Source organism: Eutrigla gurnardus, assembly GCF_963514095.1.
Source record: "Eutrigla gurnardus genome assembly, chromosome: 6".
Taxonomy (NCBI): Eukaryota; Metazoa; Chordata; class Actinopteri; order Perciformes; family Triglidae; genus Eutrigla; species Eutrigla gurnardus.
In genome coordinates this window covers 30,870,739-30,880,156 of record NC_139920.1, presented here as the reverse complement: position 1 = coordinate 30,880,156, position 9,418 = coordinate 30,870,739, and positions in this window count along the sequence as shown.

The following is a 9,418-nucleotide window of genomic DNA, read 5'->3' as shown; positions in this document are numbered from 1 at the left end:
CGCGCCACGTAAAAGCAACGTGACCCAGGCGAGCTCCGGGGAAGCATCTGCTTCTCCTGGCGCTTCTGAGGCTGCGGCAGCATCCACGCTGATCGGCCGTCTCCCGCACATCGTTTCTCCTTACGCATCTCTAGAAACAAGGAATATTTAGACTGCTGCTGCTGCTGATGCTGCTGCTGCTGATGCTGCTGCTGATGCTGATGCTGCTGCTGGCTGCCGGCTCCTCCTGGCTCAGGCTCCCTGCAAGCTGTTGACTCAGGTGCTTCAGTCGAGCAAGGTGCGGGTTTGGACATCACTCAGTCGAGGGATCTCTTTTGCCGGCTTCGTGTCTGTCCGGTGCCATCGGGATGTCATAGTGCAGCTGACTGAAGGAGACCCGAGAGGGGGGGGGGGTAAAGAGTACAGGTATCTTCTATATGGCACATTTGTGACAACACCCTCTGCCGAGCTGCCGTGCCTAAACATCACGTGGCGTCTGAGTTCTTTCTGATGCATCCTCCCTCCGTCTCCAAGTCCCAACGTTAGAAGTCTGCGTGCGTCTCCCGGAGCTCCTCGGTGGTGCCGTCCCTCTTTTCGGGCACCGACGCGCGGACGCAGCCGTGAGCTGCACGTCGCTCACCGAGTCCGTCATGCTGCCACAAAAAAAACGAAAAAAACGAATCACGGTTCAACAGAAGAGGAGAGACGCGTCATTCTGCCGGGAACAATGGAGACCGTTCACAATGGTCAACGCATACGGTGCGAAATGTGTTAGGTTTCTGTGCACGTCGTCCTGTGTGTGTGTGTGTGTGTGTGTGTGTGTGTGTGTGTGTGTGTGTGTGTGTGTGTGTGTGTGTGTGTGTGTGAGAAAGAGAGAGAATAGAGGGGGAGAGGGAGGGAGGGAGGGAGGGGGAGAGAGAGAGGAGGGGACCAGAGACGCAGCAGCTCCGCGCACACTGTCATCCGAGGCTGGAGAGGAGACGTTGGGATGCGGGATGGATTCTTGCCTCGGCCTCATCTCTGCTCCCTGAAGCAAAGTGATGCCAGTGTTAAAAATAAGAAAGGAAACAAACACGTGTGTGGGCTGGAGCGACTCATTGTGTAGGTTTTTACCTTCAGTCAGTGAAGGCGTGCGGCGTTCGGGGTCCTCCGGACTCCTGCTCTCATAGTTTGGTTCCACTTGAGAGGTGATGGCAGAAGCTCGCGTTGAATGGACTTGAACTGGAGGATTTAATCCAACCTTGTGGCTTGTAAGTATGATATTTTTTCAAATGTATTATTTAATTTGGGGAGTTATGCTGGGGATATCAGTATAAAAGCCGAATAGTGATATTAGACATAGTGCGTAAAATGCAAACAATGATCGTATGAAATACAGTCGACATTATGGTGGGAGAAAGTTTCCCTTCCATGTGTAGGTGGACCGATGGGGCGCTGAGTGCAGCATGCAGGCTGAGCGGCTCCATTGAGCGGCCGAGTGCGTCTGTAAAGCAAACAGTGTGTGATTGTTAGCGGAGCCTGGGAAACGTCCCCTCGGCCGGGAGGCGGAGGGCTCGACGCCACAGCCTCTTGTTCGGAAGGCTGGTGTGCTCCAGACAGCATTGTGATGCTAATGAGCACCAGCACGTTGTTGAACTTGGTGTTGACTTTTTTCTTCTTCTTTCTTTCTTTCTTTCTTTTTTTGAGTCATTTGTTTGTGGAAAACCGTCTGCGGAGCTTCAGTGTGAAATTAACGAATCAGGCCTTTAACTCCAACAAAGAGCATTAAAACACACAAAGTCACTATTATTCCGTTTTGCTGCTTGTAGTGTTTATTTTGTCAACCCTGTTCTAAAGAGAGAGAGAGAGGGAGAGAGAGATTAAACTCACTGGGATTATTTGTGCAGGATTTACATTTCCATAGATAAAAAAAAAATTCTCCCCCCAAAAAACCCCAATTAAAAGTTACGTGAAATTATTACAATATTTAAATACCTGATAATATTAATGGTATATATTTATTTATATTAAATATATATATATATATATATAATATATATATTTATATATAGAGAGAGATAAAATGGTAATATTGGTAATATGGTAATATTTGAATATAGAAATGCGTTGACATTATTATAATAATTTGAATTAATTGAATAAACAAAATAAATCTGTCAGAATTGTCTAATATTTTCAAAATGATTAAAAATATATTTTTCTGTGTATAGAGCAACAGGTGCAGACTAACTGTAAACTGAGCCTCCCACATACATTATCATTTAAAACATATTTTTTATGCCACGTAAACTCAAACATGCAACAACGGCGCCATATGTATTCTAATTCTAATTCTAAGTTTTATGAGATTTAACCAAAATCAACATGAGCACATATTAACATTATAATACCACCCTAATAACTGGTATCATCAGAGTGTTCGGCCGATCTCAATCTATATTTAAATACAACATAAAGTCACATTTGTCTATTATTCTGGTAAAGATGCCAGTTAGCAACAACATAATACATTTATAAAAAGCGCATTTCTTCTGTTTCCAGATTGAGGTCATCGTTCTGATTTATTTAATGACTTCGATGAAAAATAGGAAAACTGTTGACCATAACAGCACATTGTTAATTTTATTTTGTACTTTTAGTGTCTCAGTTCGGATGCCTGCCTGTATTTGAGAACAGTTCTGTTCGACCCCGGTGGGCCAGCTTTGCCCCAACAAGCCCGAACGGAGTTTTTCTCTTTCGGATTTCAAAGCAGCGCCGTGAACTCATTAAATCCGTTTCAGCACCAAGGACAGCGACTGTGCTTCTGCTGGAGGTGCTGAACTTCTTCTGTGCTTTAATGCAATCCAGCACAGACGCGGTTTACTCGCTGCTTGTGCATCTGATCATCTTCAAGTTTTTCTGTGACAGAAACAAAAGAGCGATCCTTTCTTCTGTGTTTAAAACGGCAGGAACAACATGGCAGGTGAATTAATTGTTCGGTGACGTTTTATTCTTATTTGTGACATTTCTTGTGAAAGTAAAAGCGAGGAAGACGACGGTCAACGCGGCATACACTAGAACAGAACAAGAATGGAATAATTATAAATCAGGGCACGATGTAAGATGCACACCTTTCTGTATGTCTGACAGGATGTGACGTAGTCAGGGGGTGTGTCCTCGAGCATTCACGTCAGGCTGATGAGAGGCAGAGCTGAGAGTCGATCCGGTGTAATTTACAGTGGATTCATGTTTTCAGCAGAAAAACAAATGTATCTCGCTACACACACACACACACACACACACACACACACACACACACACACACACACACACACACACACACACACACACACACACTTCAAAACAGTAAATTGTTTAAATGTCTGCTTCTATTTAAATGGAACACATATTTTAATAAATCTCCTGTATTTTTAGTTTGTCAAAACAACACATTAGTGATTATGAAATTATTGAGGTTTCTATTATTAATTTAGAAAATATTAAACATGTTAGTAAATGAGTTCCTATGTGTCTGCTTTTAATGATATTTGATATGATAATGATATTTTTTCCGGAACTATTTCCTCCACGTTGGAAACGGATTTATTCTCAGAAATACAGAAAACTGTCTGATACAAATTCAAATTAGAAACCAGCAACACACACACGCACACACACACACACACACACACACACACACACACACACACACACACACACACACACACACACACACACACACACACACACACGAGCATTACCGACTGCAGCTACCGCGAAGAAATATTAGGAGCTCATTATTTCACTTTGCCATCTGTCATTCTAAATGTTCGAAAATCCTCACGTGGAATAAAAGGTGCGAGGCTCGTATTTAACATGAAGCAACGCGACACCACATGGCCCAAACGTGTTAATGTAGTAAAGCATTGTTTTTATTCATGCTTATTAAAACATACACTTTGCTTTTTCAAATACATATACTAATAATACTATTCGTTTCTCTGTAAGAGAGTGGAGATGAGTTTAGATTTTGAATTAAAATGCTCCATTATCTTGCTCAGTGTCCCTTCATGGGAGCGGACGTGTTGTCCTGATTCCCACAGACAGGGTCTGAAGACGGATGGCTCGTTGAAAACGCGTCCTTAAGCATGAGCATGACGTAGTGCCCGAAGCAGTCAGGTGACGCTGGTGTTGGTTTGAGTTCCTGAGCTTGCTGTGGAAACATGAAGTCCTCACTTTGGGTGAGGAGCTCTGGAGACGCCCTCGCTGGATTTGGGGGCCCTCGTAGGACCATATATGCGTCCTCGCCATCTCTACTGCTCAGCCATGTGTGTGCCAGAGAGCATGCCTAATGCTGTGGACACCGCGCGTCTCCCCTGCAGTCTGACCCCGAGGCCCCCGGGCGGGCCTCCGCCTCCTGCGCCCCCCGTCCGAGGCTCTCTCTCATGTTCTCTTCCTCGGGCCCCGCTGCAGCGGTGTTGGCAGCCCGGACGTTATTTCACGATTATTGCTCCGGAGGTCTCGAACGCATGCACAACACACCGAGGACGCCGCTGTGCGTAAAATGGGCTTTTTTTTGTCTCTGCGAATGTGCCGGCATCCCACACGGTGGAGGACGGGCAGCACCGCGGCTGGAGAGGCTCCCATCCCGGGGTGACGCTAGAAGAATGTCGGCCGCATTGAAGCTTGTGGATTTTAATACGTTGGTGTTATTTAAAAACGAATTCCACTGTCCGATCATGGAAGCAAACAGCTGGAATATGTGAGTACGTGTATGTTATTCTTAATTCGAGGAGTGGCTATTTAATCAAGCAGCATCCAAGACCATTTGATGGAGGGTAGTTTAAATGACCTGCTCTATCTTGTAACATCACGTGACTTGCACGTGTATCCTCTGAACGGAGTGAAGATATTAGGCATGTTAGGAACGATGTGAACAGTTTTTTATCCGGACGCGTCCCGATTCGTATCGGTGATCTGCATGTTCCCTACGAACCTCCAGAGCTGCCTCGAAGATGCATATTTATGGAGCATAATAACCGTGTTTGTGATTACAAAGCATTATAAAGGCCAGTTTGGCGCGCTCCGGCTCGTCAGCGTGGCATCGACTAATCCAAAGAGTGACGTCCAGAGGACTGAGATCACGATGACGTCTAGCTGCATGGAGCCCTTCAGCTGTGTGATAGGCCTGTTGATAGTTTGTCATGCTTTCAAACAATTCACGGGCTAATTTACTCAACACGGAAACTGTGCGTGTGTGCGTGTGTGTGTGTGTGTGTGTGTGTGTGTGTGTGTGTGTGTGTGTGTGTGTGTGTGTGTGTGTTTTTGGGGCCTGTAGCGTGGTGATCTCTTCGGGAAGTAACACCGTCTCCTCAGAGCTCATGTTGTGTGATCTCCGGGAGCTTGAACCGGACATGATGTCACGTGGCTTGGTGGGCAAACGTGCGTCCGTAGGAGGGTTATTAGTGGCGCGCGAGGCCTTCTTGTAAGGCGCGTGATCTTGGATGACAGCTGGATGTGTCAGCCCGCAGCTGGATGACTTCACCCTGCGGAGTGGAGGAAGTCCCCCCGCTGAGGCTTTTAGTGTGGCGCTCTGCATGGTGATGGAGGTGACGTGACGTCATTGCCCATCAACTCTGAGCTCCTCCAAAGACACCGTCTCTTTACAGTTACGCATTATGCGTAAAGGCAACCGTAAAAACAAAGTATCACCTATAACCTGCTCTGTGAATGCGTGTGTGTGTGTGTGTGTCTGTGAGTGTGCGTGTGAGAGAGAGAGAGAGAGAGAGAGAGAGAGAGAGAGAGAGAGAGAGAGAGAGAGAGAGAGAGAAAGAGAGAGAGAGAGCGCTCCATGTGACCACAACACCAGCAGCTCCGGCGGTGGCGGCGGCCCCTTTAAGAGACGTGGGTTAGTTTTTCTCTTTGGTTATCTAGCTGTATGAGTTTATGTAATATCATAAAGCTAGAGAACCGAATGTATAAACTAATCCCGCAGTCGTCACGGCGGAACCAGGACCGACGATGGTGGTGTACGGAGGGGGGTGCTGCCGGAGCGGACGGACGGATGGATGCATGCAGCCCGCACGGAGGACTGGAAGCCCGCGGCGGCGGCAGCATCGCACCGAGAAACGCCTCCTGCTTCCTTGGACGTTCCCCGGTGAAACGGAAAAACCCGGATTCATAGCGGTGGATCTCTCCGACGGGGGGGGGGGGGGGGGGGGGGGGGGGGTGCGTGGAGCGGCAGTTAGCAACCGGAGAGGCTCCATTCATAGTGATGATGATGATGATGATGATGATGATGATGGTGGTGAGGAGGAGGAGGAGGAGGAGGAGGAGGAGGAGGAAGAACAAACCTCCCCTTTAGTCACTGATAGCAGCTTCACGCTTTGGATGTTTTGCTTTCTCTGTCTGTTGATTGTGTAGTTTTGATAACCGGAGGTGAGATGAGCACGGTGTGGAGCTGTGTGAAGCACCTGATTGGACGACTCGTGGGAGTCACATGTTCCACCAGCATCGCCACCCCCATCTCCCTCTTGCTGCCGGCCTGTGGTTGAAAAAATCTGTTTCATCTGTTTGTGTTCAGCAGGCTGAAGAAATGCATGCTGCTTTATTTCGGTTCTAATAATAAGTTTGAGCTTGACGTGCCGGAGAGGCTTTTGGTGCGTTTGGTGCACACACCGAGCTGGGTGCAATGACAAGCAATGCTAGGACTGTTGGTGCTGCTCAGAGAGGCAGCACCCATCATGAAGATGTAGCATGAAAGTAACATGAGGTGGAGGAGAGGGACGGCGTGTGATTGGTGTTTGTCAGAGGGATCATATTCATCCTGGATTTGTAGCTTGATTGATGCGCTCATTAACATCGGCTTCAGGCCTCAGTACAAAGAGGACAGAACACAACGATGCATCAGGCTGCTGAGGAGGTACACCTTTGTGTCCTTTACCCCCCCCCCCCCCCCCCCCCCCCCCCCCAAAAAAAAACAAAACAAGATGTATGCAGGATGAAATGTGTGCTGACACGTTTTATTTCCTCCAATCAAAGATGTCCATGAGTTCAGCAGCAGTAGAGCAGGCCGGGGTTCTGGAGGCAGCGTTGGAGGAGGGTCGGCCGGGTTGCCCAGAGACCCCGCTGGTCTCCAGGACTGTCTTATAATCCCCCCCCCCCATCTCCATCCGAGTCAGACAGGAAACCGCCTGCCTGAGTGATCGGTTGCACCCTGAAGTAGAGCTGGTGGATTTTAAACAGACAATTCTTAGCAGCTGCTGGTGTTGGTGTTTCTGGTGGTGGTGGTGGTGATGGTGCCGGTGGTGGTACTGGTGGTGATGGTGCCGGTGGTGGTACTGGTGGTGATGGTGCCGGTTGTGCCGGTGCTGGTGGTGCTGGTGCTGGTGCCGGTGGTGGTGGTTCCGGTGCTGCACTACAGTCAGTAGGCCTCAGCTTACTGCGTCACAGAGCTGGGCAGGTGGAGGAGCTAAAGGGATATTTCTGCTCCACCGCTGTGTGTGTAGATACGGTGTGTGTGTGTGTGTGTGTGTATGCCGATTTGTCGTGTGTGTAGATACGGTGTGTGTGTGTGTGTGTGTGTGTATGCCGATGTCGTGTGTGATACGGTGTGTGTGTAGATACAGTGTGTGTGTGTGTGTAGATACGGTGTGTGTGTGTGTGTGTGTGTGTGTATGCCGATTTGTCGTGTGTGTAGATACGGTGTGTGTGTGTGTGTGTGTGTGTATGCCGATGTCGTGTGTGATACGGTGTGTGTGTAGATACAGTGTGTGTGTGTGTGTAGATACAGTGTGTGTGTGTGTGTGTGTAGATACAGTGTGTGTGTGTGTGTGTGTGTGTGATGACAGGTAAACCTCTGTTCTCTGCAGTTGTAATTATGATATTAATGGTAATTTCCAGCTTTGAGTCGAGCTGTGCCGTTTCCTCTTTGGTTGTTTAACGGAACGAGGTGCAGATGATTGTTTTCATCACAGAATACTCTTCTTAAATATTATGTAGTATTATATATATATATCTAGTATTATACATGATCTAGTATTATATATGATCTCGTCTCCGATGTGAATGTGACGGAGCCAGCAAACGGTCGTGTCCCGTTGAGACCACTTTGTTTTCTTTAATACACAGATTTAAAACTTGTATTGTTTCATCCCATGTGGTCTTTGTCTAACACTTTAATACAGTGATTTTTATAAAAGCAATACTTGAGAAATCATCCCAATATTGTTTTGTTGCAAATTCACGCCGCTTCCGTCCGATTGAGGGCTGATTGCCATTAATAATCCAGCACATGTGATGTGACCATGGCGGGTTTTTGTGTGCCGACGGCAGCACCCTCCCAGCTTTGCAGTGGAAATGAATGCTGAAGGGTAATAAATGGAGATATGGGGGAGCCTTTGAGATTGAAATGCAGGCTGAGAGCAGGCTAGACGAGGGTTTTCCCACATTAATATGTGTCTGTCTGGGCCTCTCCGCCATCAGGAGGCCCTCAACACCAGATGGAGCCCCGTCTCGTCTCGTCTAGTCCACCAACACCTGCCATCAGGCGGCATCACGCTGCCTATTGTCTTGCAGGGTGATTCCCTGTCTCGCTATCTCAGAGCTCATTGGTTAACAGTATCTGAGAGCTCATTGGTTAACAGGCTGATATTCATTCTGTGTGCGGTTAGGACAGGGGAATTCAAAAAACACATTTATTAATTTTTGGCGAGAGAGGAGATGTTTATGCATTTCCAACCAGCCTGTCAGGTCTGAAGCCTTTGCTGCTGAAGCATGGATATGTCAGGATGCCCCCCCCCCCTCCCTCCTTCACCACTCTCTGGTCCTGGTTGTTGCATAGTCCTGGTTGTTGTCCTGGTTGTTGCATAGTCCTGGTTTTTGCATAGTCCTGGTTGTTGTATAGTCCTGGTTGTTGTGTTGTCCTGGTTGTTGCATAGTCCTGGTTGTTGTCCTGGTTGTTGCATAGTCCTGGTTGTTGTATAGTCCTGGTTGTTGTATAGTCCTGGTTGTTGTATAACTGGTTGTTGTATAGTCCTGGTTGTTGTATAGTCCTGGTTGTTGTATAGTCCTGGTTGTTGTGTTGTCCTGGTTGTTGCATAGTCCTGGTTGTTGTCCTGGTTGTTGCATAGTCCTGGTTGTTGCATAGTCCTGGTTGTTGTATAGTCCTGGTTGTTGTCCTGGTTGTTGCATAGTCCTGGTTGTTGTATAGTCCTGGTTGTTGTATAGTCCTGGTTGTTGTATAACTGGTTGTTGTATAGTCCTGGTTGTTGTATAGTCCTGGTTGTTGCATAGTCCTGGTTGTTGCATAGTCCTGGTTGTTGTATAGTCCTGGTTGTTGTATAACTGGTTGTTGTATAGTCCTGGTTGTTGTATTGTCCTGGTTGTTGCATAGTCCTGGTTGTTGTATAGTCCTGGTTGTTGTATAACTGGTTGTTGTATAGTCCTGGTTGTTGTATAG